Source organism: Micromys minutus (genome assembly GCF_963924665.1).
Source record: "Micromys minutus genome assembly, chromosome: 24".
In the NCBI taxonomy this organism is placed as follows: domain Eukaryota; kingdom Metazoa; phylum Chordata; class Mammalia; order Rodentia; family Muridae; genus Micromys; species Micromys minutus.
This window is the reverse complement of record NC_137959.1, coordinates 19,618,367-19,633,690: the sequence shown is the minus strand read 5'-3', so window position 1 is coordinate 19,633,690 and position 15,324 is coordinate 19,618,367.

Here is a 15,324-nt window from a genome sequence, read left to right as displayed (position 1 = left end):
TTGACCAACAGACAAACTTGGTCTGGTGCGAAAACTCCGGAGCCATCCCCGGGCCTGGGTGTTGCAATCAGTAGTAGCAGTGGGCACAATCACTGGACACTGCCATCTGGGCCACAGCTGCCTCTGATGCAGAGTGAAGGCTGCCACCCTCACCCGGTGAGGATGGCAGCTGTATCAGCTTCGAATTCACAGCCCGGAGTACAACATCTGCTTGGCGGAGCCCAGATCAGGTCCTCCAATAAAGCCACAAGGGAACCCAGGAAGAGGTATTTTTCATGTTCTACAATGGGAAGTGGGCTGTGCCTCACAGGGCTACCTTGATGCTTGGATGCCTTCGAACCAACTGAGTGTCCAGAGGCACTTCAGAGAACAGGGGGCTTGTAGCGCTGTTAGGAGCTGGCACACATGGACACTTGAGTCCTGGTGCTGAGTAACATGTTGTCCTGATCCCTGAGACTTGCACTGTGCACTGTGAATGTCAGCCAGTGGTACTCCCTCGTGTTCTCTTATCTTGACTCTTTTTCTTCCATTAGGTGAAAGAGACAAAAGGACCTTCAAAGCAGTGTGGCTTGCTGCCCTTCCAGATGCAGAAGCAGCCCTGCCTGCTGCCAGGAGGACAGGTGACTGGGTTTTTCCATTGTGGTGATGAATTGGGCTGAGTCACCGTCCCTCTCTGGTCCCCTTGTGACCATGACGGGAAGCAAGTGGAAGAACTGAGTGATGGGGTTGAGAGGGGGCACAGATGAACCTGAGGCCATAGAAACCTCGTCTCTTAGCTGGGAGAGAGAACGCAGGTGCTCCCTCCCCTCCTGACTCAGTGGTCCTGAGCCAGACAGCTGAAGGGGAGCCATTCTCACCTACTGTGACATTGACTTCCTGCCCCTTGGTACTGAGCACTGCGATAGAGAGTCCACTAGAAACAAGAGTTGACCCATATTGACCTTTTCTTTAAACTTCGTGCACCAATGGAAGAAACCAGCAGATAGCCCACAGTCTGGGTACGGGGGGGGGGGGGCATAGTCAAGATGTATAGTTGAGGTTATTATGGAGTCTGAGGAACTGGGGCACCAGGAAGGTCTTCCTGGAGGAAGAGACAGCTGAGCCTGTAGATAAATGAAAGGTCAGTAATGGGGTAACTGGGATGAGTTCTGTCCACTCATTTATCTGTCCATACAGACAGACACACACACACACACAAATGTGAGTGTGTATCACATTTTTAGAGCGATATCAAGAACTTGTCCACAACAGTTTTTAAAAAGCCAGCATTAGCATGTTAGGGTATAACCATTACCATTATTTTGTTTCTCTTAATAAAAAATTGTTGATTTGGAAAGCTGAGACAGAATTCTGTTCAAAGCCAGCATGGACTATCAAGTGAGAGCCTATCTCAGTAACAAATAAAAATTCTCCTCCAGTGTAATTATAATCGCTGCATTGTTTCCCCCTCAGGGTACACCCAATTTTCTTAGCCAACCCCATAATACTTGAACATTTAAGATATGTTCATTTTTCATAATTGGAAGCAATATTGCAAGTAGCTCCCGCCACCCCAGGCTTTGCGCACATGTCTGGCAAGCCTCCCTTGTCTGGTTATGTGTTCTTTGACCACCTGTCAATGCAACCCATTCCCATCTGGAAGCCAGTGTGTGCTTAAAGAGTGATTGTCTCCACACCTGTATGGAGAATCCAAAGGAAGGAAAGGCATGTCTGTCACCAGGCTCTACCTTCCCACGTGTGCCAAGCTGGTGTTAAAGCCAGGGGCTTTCTTGTTTTAGTTATGTAACGTGCGGTTGCCGTTGGGAGAGACTGAATACGGGGGAAACCCCACCAGGTGTCTCTCCTATCACTGCAACCGCTTGTTAATCTTTTCAAATAAAGACTGAAAACAAACGGACGCAGACCGGCAGGTGCACTCTTCAGCCGAGCCAAGCTGGTGTGGTGAGTAAATACTTCCTTACAGGAGCAGAGCGTTGTCCGAGCCTTACCCTTGGAAGCGGAAACTGCCTTTCGTGGTCAGAGAAGCACCCCTCGTGGTGGCGGCCTTGGCAGCTTCCCTGCACAGTCATGTTCTCTGGCTGGAGCATAAGCTGGCAGGACTGACCAGTGCACAGCTTCCATGGCCTCCCAGCGAGCATGCCCACAGACCGGAACCCGGCCGAAAGAAGATGAAAAGGTTTGAGGCACTCTGGAGAAGAACAAAGCTATTTTCCTTCCCAAGGAGAAAACACCCACCCATCAGAATCTCTCTCTTGAGGCACTGAGATCTGGAGCCCCCTCCCACGATTCTTGGGCTTTATTCTTCTGTCATTACAGCCCCACCCTGTCTGAGCTTAGGCCGAATGCCACTTCTTTGACTCAGGATCCTTTCAATCCTATTGATCCTGGATCAGCCAAGGATAACTATTCTTGGTGCTACGGGGATCTCCATGTTCCCAGCACCATGACAGCAGGTGTGGGTGGGACCAGAGGTCTCTATCCAGTCCCCTAGTTGGGTGAGTGATAGGAATTTTTTTTTTCTTAAATGTTGAGAAAGAGTTTATGTTTAGTAGACACTGCTTTGGAGTTTGTATTTTTCCCAGCAGGCTGCAGGCAGTTTAAGGCTCTCTTGAAGTGCAGGTAGCAGCTCCATGCCAGCCTCAAGGCTGCATCGGAAACACAGATGTGCCCCTGTGGGTTGGTGAGTCAATGATTTCAGCTCTCTAGTCTCTAGATTTAGGAAGCCTCTTCTAGCCAAACCATCCTTTCTTTGCTTAGACCTTTCATCGTGGCAGACTGTCTACCTGGTGTCTCCTGCATAAGCCCTCGGTCCAAGTCTTAGGTCCACCTAAGCTGACTCTAGGGTAGACTAGCTGTTCTCCTACGGCCCCCACCCATCTCATCCAATTTTCCTGATTGCCCAGTCTGCATCCAGAGGCCAATCCATCAATAGCCAGTTCAGGGTTCACGGCCTGGAGCTTTACAGTGAGCAAATGCAAGTCCTACCCCTGGGAGACTTTCACCAATATTTGTTGAACAAATCAATGGACGAATAAGTAAAGAAAGAGCCACGCGGGCTTGGCATACTTCTGCGGTCAACAAAATGCCTCGGTTAGGCAGCACTCTCAAAATGGTAGGTCCTAGTCTCCGGAATTGTGACTGTGTATGTTAGCTGACATACACGTAGTTAGGGAATGAAGGTTCTAGAAGAAAGAAACCAGTCAGCTAGTTTGCTTATTTATTTGTGAGCCAGGGTCTCTCGTACTCTGGGCTAGCCGTAAACTTGCTGTGTAACCGAGGGTGACTGAATTTCTGACTCTCCTGCCTGTACCTCCTCCCAAGTGCCGGGGTTACAGAAGTGTGCCGTCGCATCCAGCTTATCTGGTGCTGGGAAGTCGAACTCAGGACATCTACCTACTGGGCTATATCCCAGCTCAGCTGACTCTCAGATGAGGAGCTTGAGCTGGAGAGATGACTCAGCAGATAAATGTACTTGTCACTCAATTCTAACAGCCTCAGTCCAATCCCCAGGGTTCACGTGGTGGGAGGGCAAAACCAACTCTGACAAGCTGTCCTCTGACCCCCACATGTGCACAGCAGCACCCCTCCCAATAAATGAACAGAGTTCTACAAACGTAAAATGTAAAGATTATCCCAGACCCTCTGGGTGGCCCATGGAGTCACAGGGGTCCTGGAAGCAGAAGGGAGAGGCAGAGTGGGAGAAGAGAAGGAAGCTTAAAAACAGTTTTTTATTACCCACTCCCATTTTTATATCAAGGGCCCACTGGAAGGTTTTACACTGACACCAACCCATTGAACCAGCATGTTGTCCCTGCTTGGCCTCAGGTCTGTGTGCCATCTCTGGGTGTCACACCTGCTGTCTTCACAGTCATAGCCAACATGCAGTGAGTGTCCACTTCTTCCAGTCAGGGTTCTTAGCCCCTCCACAGAACCAGCACAACAGGCCATCATGCAGGAGTCATGGCAATGACAATCCGCTAGGAGCACCACAGTGACACCGAATGCTTCTCCCAAATATATCCTGTAGTCTGAGCTGATGATTGAGAAGAGCCAAACACAGCTGTCTGGCTCCTACTGTCTGCCTAAAGCAGGACACACATGGGCTCTGTCTTACCTGCTTTTGTTCTTTGGGGGTCTGAGTGTGGAGAGGCAGCCTGGAACCTGAGATTCTTTTGCTTCGGTCTTTTGAGTGCTGGGATCAGAGGTGTGCACCACCACAGCCAGTAAAGACATGCATTTGTAAAGGTCCCTTTCACAGACCCCTACTAGGGAGTCCATGGGGCACAGTGGAGCCACCAAGGCATCATGGTGGCCCTGTCTTCCCTTAGTGTTTCTATACACCTGCCTTCCCACAGTGTCTCCCAGAATCCTCTCCCTTTGTCTCATCACTTTCCTAAAGAGATGTCCGAGGAACTGGGAGCCTGCGCTCTCCCATGGTGCACTGCGCTCTCCCATGGTGCACTCTAATCTGTCTTGTAGCTTGTGAAGCCTAATCTACAGGACCCCAGCAGGGAACTTGGGGTGGAGGAGAGAAGAAAAGTAATTTTCTTTCTCCTCTGCATTACTACCTCACTTCAGGCTAGGCTTCCTTGTTAACAACAGTTTCCTGTGTCTGGCCATCTTCAGGGTAGCTAGGATGAGCGCCCCAGTTGTCATTTGGGGAAACAGCTTCTGAGAGGAAACACTATACCTCCAAGGCAAAAGTGGGAATTCCTTCAGGGGTCTCCAGCACCTGAGTCTGAGCCGCCTCTTGCTCCACTAGTCACCCCTGCTTACCCCATACATTATTTATGGCCAATTATTTGCCTCCTGCTGGTGCCAGATGCTGCCTGCCAAAGCTGTAACCTCTCTGTGTCCTCTGGAGAGGACCAGGGGCAGCTTCTTCCTGGCCAGTCTCCCCTGCTCTCCATGTCTCTTCCTCTCCTGGTGTGTGGTACAACCTGTCCCTCTTCCTGCATACAAGATGCACCTTGTAAGCACAGTTCCTCCTTTACCAAGCCAGCTGACACTGTGGGCAAGCTTTCTTTAAAGCCATGGCCATAGGGAAGTCCGCTCACCCCAGTGTGTGAAGGGTAGGGTGTATTTGTGTGTGTGTGTGTGTGTGTTAGGAAGGAGTGTGCATGCCATATGTGTGGAGGTGAGGTTGAACATTCAAGGTTGAATGTATTCCCTCTTCTGACCTTGCAGCTGAGAGTGTCATTAGGATCATTTTCTCCTCCCAAGTGAGAGGGAAATGGTGCTCAGATCTAGTTGCTCCAGGGAAGCTGGATCTGTGAGGCATTTAAGGGAAGCTTTGTTTGCTTTGTCTCTGTCTTGGTCTTGTCCTGAGGTCGCAAATCATTTCAGTGATGCTGGCAGAGCTCAATGCCATCTTGTCCTAAAATCAAGCTGCGCTACCACAAACACACCCACTCACCTTCCACTCTACTCTTTAATATTTATTACATTTAATTAATCTATGTGCATGCGGGCGCATGTCGGCCATGGTCTGTGTATGGTCAGAGGACAAGTTGCAGGAATTAGTTCTCTTCTTCCACTATGTAGGTCCCATGAACCACCCCCAGGCACCTTTTACCAGCTGAGCCATCTCGTCAACACCTTCCACCCCCTTCTTCATAGGAACAACTGCAGTAATCAGTGTCACTCGGACGCTAACAGGTGAAATGTTTTATGTATTTGTTGCCTTTAACTGCTTATGAAACAGTTACTTAGCTTGTTCCCATTTTAATAACTAATAAATGCACCTCAGGTAAATCTTATTGGCTACAGTACTTGCTCCCGTGCAGAGCTGCTGCCCCCATTTTATAGACGAGAACCCCAAGGCATGGGGGATGTTAAGAAAGATGCTGAGGGTCTGCAATGGAGCAAAGCGGGTCGATGGCCACTTCACTTTTTCTGCCATTGCCTCCTCCTCCTCTTCCTCTGGCTCCTCCTCTTCTTTGTACTGGGAATCAATCAATAGGGCCTTTTGAGCATTCTGCCACTGAGCTACTCCCCCAGTGTTTTCGGATAAGAGCCTTGCTGTATAGTTCGGGTTGGCTTTAAATTTCTGACTCTTTCTCTGCCTCCTATATGCTGGGATTACTGGTGTCCGCCATCACTTCGAACTTCCCAGCCCTTTCTCCGCACACCCTAGGGCCACCTCCACTGTGCAGCCCTGCACCACTCCCTGCTGATAGTGAATGCACAAGTCTCTGCTGTCCGAGATAATTATTTCAAAAAGCCATTTGGAGCTCACTCTGCTGGATCTGATATGTTCCCTCTGGCTAATTGAATAGCTTTGTTTTCAAAACGTATGTGCTTTGGAAACTTGTTTGCTGACTGATTGCTGTGCAGAGCTTTTCTTTGTTGTCTTCTTTGAACTTGGGCTCACACAAGACTATGGACGTCAGAGCTGGAGCGGTGGTGTAGGAGAGGAGACCCCCATCTCAGCAGGAGCAAGGCCTTCAGCAGCCACACAGGGCACGGAAGTCAGTCTCAGATCCTGGGAAACTATGTCAGATCCCTGTAAGAAGAGGCAGCTTGGGCAGGTGGTGAGATGGTCCAGTCATTAACCACTTGCTGCAGCTCCAGAGAACTCAGTTCAGGTCCCAAGCACTACGCCAGGCAATTGCCCGTAACTCCAGTTCCAACAGATCTGACAACCTCCTCTGGCCTCTGCCCTCATACACATTTGGTTGGTTCAAATGGATGGACAAACACACCCTAAAAAAAAATGAAGAGCTGGACAACACATCCCACAGAATCAACTAAGCAGGACTCATGAGGCCTAGCAGAACCTGAAGTAGCAGTCACAGAGCCTGGCGTGGATCTGCACTAGGTCCTCTGCATACACGCTGTGGCTGTTTAGCTTGGGGCTTTTAGGGGACTCCTAACAGTGGGAGAGTGTCTGCCTCTCACCTGCTCTCAGGACTCTTCCTCCGGGGTTTCTGTTTCCTGGATCCTTGTTCAGTTTTGAGATGAGGGTTTATGTCTAGTCCGTTGCATTTTGTCATGCCGTGATCAGTTGATGTCACTGTGAGGCCAGCTCATTTCTGAAGGGGAATGGAGGAGCAGTGGATCTGGGGGTGAGGGGAAGTTGGCGGGGCTGGGAGGAGTGGAGAGGGGAAGTGGGGGGGGCTGGGAGGAGTGGAGAGGGGAAGTGGGGGGGCTGGGAGGAGTGGAGAGGGGAAGTGGGGAGGGGCTGGGAGGAGTGGAGAGGGGAAGTGGGGGGGCTGGGAGGAGTGGAGAGGGGAAGTGGGGGGGCTGGGAGGAGTGGAGAGGGGAAGTGGGGGGGCTGGGAGGAGTGGAGAGGGGAAGTGGGGGGGACTGGGAGGAGTGGAGAGGGGAAGTGGGGGGGCTGGGAGGAGTGGAGAGGGGAAGTGGGGAGGGGCTGGGAGGAGTGGAGAGGGGAAGTGGGGGGGCTGGGAGGAGTGGAGAGGGGAAGTGGGGGGGCTGGGAGGAGTGGAGAGGGGAAGTGGGGGGGCTGGGAGGAGTGGAGAGGGGAAGTGGGGGGGCTGGGAGGAGTGGAGAGGGGAAGTGGGGGGGCTGGGAGGAGTGGAGAGGGGAAGTGGGGGGGGCTGGGAGGAGTGGAGAGGGGAAGTTGGGGGGCTGGGAGGAGTGGAGAGGGGAAGTGGGGGGGCTGGGAGGAATGGTGAGGGGAAGTGGGGGGGCTGGGAGGAGTGGAGAGGGGAAGTGGGGGGGCTGGGAGGAGTGGAGAGGGGAAGTGGGGGGGCTGGGAGGAGTGGAGAGGGGAAGTGGGGGGGCTGGGAGGAGTGGTGAGGGGAAGTGGGGGGGGCTGGGAGGAGTGGAGAGGGGAAGTGGGGGAGGGCTGGGAGGAGTGGAGAGGGGAGGCTGCTGTTGGAATATATTGTATGACAAAAGAATAAATAGAAAAAAGAAATGAAGAGGCAGCATGCTTCAGTTAGGGAGATTTGTGCCCGAGGCTGGGAGCAGCTCCACTTGGGTGTCAGACTTGAAAAGATGATTAGTTTCCTTGTACTTCTCTTTGAGTTGTACTTGCTGGTGTTTTAAATTTATAACAACGTATAGAGGGCTGAGGATGCTGCTCAATGAGGGAACACTTGGTGAGCCTATACAAAGCCCTGGTTCTATCCCCCAGCATAGAGAGGGGCTGTATAACTTTAATAGTAAGACTAAAGTTACTGTAACATGTAATTAAAAAAACTAATTCATAAAGGGAAATCTAGCTTCAGGGAAGATTGTTTTATGAACCTGCTGGATGAACATTTATAAACTTAACACCACGACAGAAAGGTTCCCCTGAAAGTAAAATAGAACTCAATGGGAAGAGAGAACAAAATCTGGGTTAACAACTGTAATCAAGTAATTTATATTTGTGTGTGTGTGATATGAAATAGAGTGAGAAATTTTTAAAGATTTATTTTATATAAATATGTATATGTATACACACACACACACACACACACACACACATACACACACTGTTGCTGTCTTCAGACACACCAGAAGAAGACACCCATTACAGATGGTTGTGAGTACCATGTGCCACGTGGCTGCTGGGAGGTGAACTCAAACCTCTGGAAGAGCAGTCAGTGCTCTTAACCACTGAGTCCTAGAATGTGAGTTTTTAAAACCTTTGACTTGTGGTTCAGGGATGATTTCCCATGAAGCAGATAGGAGTCATTTTCCACTACTGCAAACAAGTTAGGAGTAAACTAGTAACTTTATAGTCTCCTCCTCTTGCCTTCCCTCCTCTTTCCTTCCTTACTTTGAGTCACACTCAACAGGGTCTTACTATATAGCCCAAGCTGGCCAACAGCTCACTATGGAATTTCAAAAATAATATCCTCCTGCCTCAACCTCCCAAATGTGAGGATTATGGATATGAGTCTGTCTTTTCAGTTGTTGTTGTTGTTGTTATGATGATGATGATGATGGTGATGAGACTGTGTTTTACTGTTTTACTGGCCAAGCTTAACTGCCAGTCCTCCTGCTACAGCCCGTTCCAGGGATTTACACACGCTACCACATTTGGTTCTGTCTGGTGAGGTATGGTAGCTTCTTATTGTCATTCATGGCTGTTACAGATTTCTGTGGATGGATCTTTTGTCTCCTTATTACAAAAGGCTTAGCCTGGGGTTCCTGTGAATATGGCTTTATTTGAAAACAGGATATCTGCAGATGTAGTGAAGCCCAGCTGAGGGTGGACTCTAATTCAGCACAACCACTGTTCTAAGGTGGGGGTGAGGCGGGAGACTGGAGCTGCACTGCAGGAAGATAGCGGTGAGAAAGGAGAGGACCCTGTGAGCACAAAGGCAGACACTGGAGTGCTGTGCCCTGAAGCTGAGAACCAAGGTCAACCATGAACCCCAGAAGCCGCAAGGCACACGGGAGGCTTTTCCTCTGGCATCTTCAGCGAAAATGTGGCCCTCCTGCATGAATAAATACAGGGCTGCGGAGGCCTTGGCTCCCTGTCTGAAAGGAGGGCAGATGAATTAATTCTTTCCAAGTCCTACCTTGCTCAGCTTTGCAGAGCAATAAAGAGCTGAGGATTCATTGACCCTTGAGAGCTTGTTCTGAGCAGCCTTGCGGGCACATGTACTGCCTCCCTCAAGACACAAACTGACCCTCCAGTGATTTGATCATCCCAGCACCAAGGACAAAGGAAAATCCATCATAAGTAAAGTCCTCGAGCTGAGCCAGCTCTTTTGTGCCTAGGTCCTAAGTGCCCTACTCAGGCACTAAAGCCCTGACGTCAAGCCATTTCTTTGGAGGCTTTGACCTCTGCATTATTTATCACGCAGTCTCTATCAGCCTCTTTCTTAACAGATGTGAGAGCTCAAGGCTGCCCCTCTTTTCCCATCTTCTAAGAGTGCAAAAGTGAGCTGGTGATGGAGGTCAGCTGGGGCTAGTGTGGATACCCCAGCCGTTCACACTCAGAGTGTGAGCTTCAGGAGGAGTAAATGTCAAGTTTAGCCACAGGAGCAAATCTGTGCTGATATGAGAGGAGACTGAAGATGCAGATGTTCTGTTTATTTCCGGCTGAGCTAGCACAGCGTTACTCTGCCCGCCCCCTGCTTGGATCATAGGGGCTAGAGGGACTGGAGGGGCAGGTCCCAGTGGGATTGACATTTGAGATGGTCATGGGCCCTTAGCTCTGGAGGGATGTGATCAGTATGAACACTGTATGTAGGAGACAGTCACTGAGAAGCCAGTTCCCCTTGAGGTCAGTGCTGTAGCCTGTGGTCTGTCCTCTGCCCCATCCATGTGGAAGCCTACTCACCTCATGAGCAGATTAACACCTCTATAGAAGAGATTTATTCATCACTGTCACTTTTTGCTGTTTCCAAACATCTAAGAAGTTACTTGAGGGTCAAAGTTTACTTGGGCTTACAGTTCAAAGGGCTCTATCCCTTCATGGTGGGGGAAGCATGGTACCGAACCTCAGGTGGAGCAAGGCTACCGAACCTTACTTCCTTACTGAGACTCTACCTCCTGTTTCACAGTATTCCAGAACAGCACTACTACTTATGGGTCTAGTGTTCGAACACATGAACCTGTGGGGATATTTCAAGTTCCTAACCCCTTCCACTGTTGAGGTGGTATCAAGAAGACTCCACTATGAACTAGGAAATGGGCCTTCACCAGACACCACATCTGCCAGCACCTTGACCTTGGACTTCTCAGGCTCCAGAACTGAAAGAAGCGAAATCCCATGGTTTATAATTTTTATTTATATTGAGGTTCTTCTTGTTTGGTTTTTTTGAGACAGTCTTTCTTTGTAGCTCTGGCTATCTTATAATTCATTCTATAGACCAGGCTGGCCTTGAACTCAGAGTTCTGCTTGCCTCTGTCTCCTGAGTCTCCTAGGACTGAAGGCACATGCTATCACACCTGGCAGTTGGTAATTTTTCAACTACATGTTATTTTTCCATTTCTATGGATAGATATGCCACAACCCTTGCATGGAGGACAGTTTGTGGGAGTCCATTCTCTCCTTCACTATGTGGGGTCTGAAGTTGTTGGACCCACCTAACCGGCTGAAGTGTGTTCATAAGCTACCAGTCTGTAACGTTTTCCTGATGCAGCCTGAACGAACTAAGAAAACCACCAATTTCATCTGCCGCCCCTCCCCCTCTTTCTGCATTCACTTTCTAGTGCAGCTGTAACAAGTTACCACAAATGAGGTAGATTAAAACAACAGCCTCATGGCCCTGGAGGTCAGAAGTCCCAATCGACAAGAAGCTGGAGGCTGTGGGCACTCGGCCAGGTCCCTGTGATATAGAGTGTTCCTCCCCCCTCACAGGACCAGGTAGCCCCTCTTGGCAGTTTCTGCATATCCTCCTTTTGGGCACCCACATCCACACTCAGTGGGTGATCATATCACCAAGGGGAGCCACACAGGGGAGTACTGAGCAAGATGCAGAAGGACTTTGTCATGCTAGGGCTGGGCTTTGGCCCCTATGCCAACAGATACATGTACCCGCCTCAGCTCTGCCCACATCACCTCAGCTCATTTTAACCATTTCATTTCTGCCTCTCCTGGCTCACAGCCCCCTGGCAAATGCTCGCTTATTCAAGGCACGGGTTCTACAGCTGGGCCATGAGTGGAGATTCCAGGCGACTTAGCCATGATGATGTGCAAGAGCACTGGCTTGTTGCTGTTTGTGGTTAGTCCACACCACAGCCCCCCAGCTGCCTCTCGAACTCACATCTCTGGGGTTGTGAAGGCACAGGAAGAAGATACACGTTCAGGAACCCTTATCTCGGACATGAATGCTTGAGACCTATGGTCTCGTGCTATCTGGAAACACAGCCCAGGGACTAACAAAACACGCTGTGTTTTCCCAGTTTAGTCCTGTCCTTTTGCTGCCCTAAGGAAAAGAAGAATGGGCGTGAGAACCTGAAGAGTTTCATTTGACTGAGAAAACAGGAAGGCCAGATTTTCCTGGAGGATAGCGACAGTTGCCCCTTCTTTTTAGGGCTCTTAAACAGATCAAACCCAGGAAGACACTTGAGATTGTTCTGTGTCCTAAGTGCCTGCCGCCTTCTTTCCTAGAGCTGAAGTTAGTAGGTTGGTTAGCCATCCAGGCTCTCGGGGGCTGGGCTTTACCCCAGGACTGTTCTGCCTCCCTGTCCTCCCATGGCTCACCTCACAGGCCAGCATTGCCCCAGACCCCTTGGACTTCTCCCCCAGGTGAGTCCATTGCCCCCTTGATGGCTTTGTTCTAAAGGCACCTTCCCAGGAGGGGCCCTGATTGTTCTCTTGTAATTACAGCCACCACCCCATCCCTGCAGCCTCACCTAGTTTCCCCTCCAGAACTGGCTACCTCATGGATCACTGGTGACTTTGCTTACTGTCTTTCCTTTCCGGTGGAAGTTCCAGGGGACTGCGGCTGGTGCTGGGTGGTACTGGCCTAGCACTGCGGGGCTGGCTTTCATCCTTAGCACTGAGAGAATTAAAGTAGATCGAGACTCCAGGAGGACAGCTTTACCCATTCTGTCATCACTGTGAACCCAGACTAGGATATCACTGAATCTGAGTCATTAGGGAGAAATTTTATAACATGTCCAAAATCATATAAGAACGCTAACAATTTACTCTTGCTATTTCTGCCTCTAGGAATTTATCCCTCAGAAGCAATGGCTGTTCGAAATGTTACAAAAGCAAAAGGCTGGAAATGATGAGAGCTGACGCCTAATTACCACTTATCCCACGCCAGCCTCCCTTCCACACGTTTTATGCATATGAACACATTTAACTTTACAACAACCCTGAAACCTCTTATTAATGTCTGTTTCCCCCTGCCCCCCAAATGCAGCAACAGGCAAAGGGATTGGAGCGAGGACTGAAGTCCTGGGTGTGATCAAGAGTCCAGACTTGCTCAGCACGGCAGCTCATACCTGTAATCACAGCGTTAGTGGATTGTTGTGTGTCTGAAGTCAGCGCGGACCACGTAGGAAGGTTCTGTCTTCAAACACACACATACACACACCCTAGCTGGCACAAACCCACAAGTTCTGTGGGTCAAATGTGCTGTGTGTCTTCTCCACAATCTTCAGTACTACTGAAGTGACAATGTAGCAAAGAGTGTGTGTCCCTGTGGTGTGTGTACTCTGAATTTATATCCCCAAGTTAACTTACCATGTTGACAAATATTGCTGGGAAGAAGTCAGCATTATCAAACTCCAGAGACAACCGGGACCCAGGATTGCAGAATATTCCTGACAAAAGTGCACGAATTCTCGTTACTGCCCTCTGTTGGTTTTCATAAACCAGGAAGAATTCAATGTTGCCTTCTGTAGTCTTTAAAAATATAATTAAAAAGCTATTTTTTAAGCATTTAATCTATTTAATGTGTGTTTTGCCTGCATGTATGTTTGTGTGACAGGGAGGTGGTGGACCTGGTGCTCTCAGAGGCAGAGGAGGTCATCAGACCCCTGGGATTGGAGTTGGGAACAGTTGTGAGCCTCTATGTGAATGCTAGAGTAGAACCTAGGTCTTCAGGAGTAACAGCCAGGTTTCTGAACCCGACCATCTCTCTCCTCCCTTTTAAAATAATTTTTAAAAGCTTCCTTCTCTCCACATAAGCTTCCTCTTTTTGTCCCAAATTATGTTGGGAGCCTAGACTGTCGAGATGGAGGAACTGTTAATATCCTAAAAATCTTTGTAATATATTAACTGCAAAAGGTCAGTTACTAAAGAGAATTACATTACATTTGGCTCCATTTAATGACTCAGTACACTGTGCGTTAGCAGTTGTTATTTCAAGATGATGAAATCACTGGCGATTGCTGGCCTCCAACTGCCTCTACCTGTTCGGATTATAGGTATATACCACCACACTGGCTTTCAATTTTACACATTTCAAAAAACGTGTTCTTTACATACTTGTAAGAAAATGAATCACTTTTGTGATTAAAGGCGCTTTTTTCAGCAGAAACGGCTGGCCCTTTGGGAGGACCCCTTGTAGCAGCCATCCAAATATGTGAGCATCCTTTGAGCATCGGTTCTCTTCCCAACATGTACTCTACAGAGAGCCCTGCGTCTGGGTCAGTTGTGAAAATGTATGCGGAGTCCTTCATAGAATCGAAGGGTTACAGTAAGAGGACCCTACCATGACAAACCCTGCAGCTATTTTAACCAAATTCAAACAAGGTAGTAAGATCTCAGAGTAGACATATCCAGGCTTCAACACAGGCAGCAGGTTTGTGTGCAAGCACAAAAGCATTGGAAGAAAGTGACAATCACCCCAGGGAAGGCACTAAGAGCCTAGTGTGGGGTGTAGGAGGTGGTGACAAAGGGGCCTCCAGTTGCTCTGGATTTTTGAGGTACTTCTTAAGTCTGTATATGAAGAAACAAGCATTATTCATATAATCAATGTAAAGTATGCAATACAAGTGTGATATAGTTTTAAAATAAGAAAGCCACCCTAGAGTTTGGGGTGCAGCACAGTAAAAGAGCTCTTGTGTAGGAGGACCCCAAAACTGACCCCAAATTCCAAAATGTCCCCTCATTTGGGCTGCAAACGGGCTCCACTTATCTAGGTCACAGGCTCGGTCCCTTGTGAGAGCCGTGGTGTGTAATCACTGGTACAACTTTATGGCACACCGCATTAATGACTCTGAAACAACAGGAACTGTGAGGAGCTCGGAGCAGCAAGAAGGGAAGTGACAAAAATCAAGCGAGACATGCCTGTAACCCTAGTCCTCGGGGAGGCAGAGGCACAACTGTGAGTTCCAGGTCTGCCTAGGCTATAAGACCCTAGCTGTTAGCCTTCTTCTAGGCTCCGCCCCACAGTTTCCTGGCAACAGCCAAGTGTTCCTGACTCACTATAAAAGGGGCTGCTTGCCCCCTCCTTATTCTCTTGCTCTTGCTCCTCTTCCTCCCATCTCTTGCTCTCTTCCCCCTCTGTCCATTCTCTCCCCATCCCCCTCTCTCTTCTCTTTCCATGTCCTCATGGCCTGCCCCCCTTTCTTTCTCTGTCTCTCTGTCCCTGTCTCTATTACCTCCACTCCCCTCCCCATGCCCTAAATAGACTATTCTATACTGTACTGTCGTGTGTCTAGTACCTTAGGGGGAAGTGATGCCTCAGTATGGGCCCAGAGGCACCTATTCCCCCACATCATACTGCGCCTCCACCAATCATAACCCTGGCTCCTTTTATTTTTTTATAAAGCACAACACTATCAATCAATCATTCTAGAAAAAAAGTCAGGCGGGAAACCAATTACTTCTAGGCTGCCTGCCAGACAGTTAAGAGTACGCCCAAGATAAGGAAGCAGGAGGGTAGGGTTGGGAGTAATTTTGCCAGCCAAGTAGATGGTCTGACCCTGGCTCAGACCAGTTTCTCCCTGAGG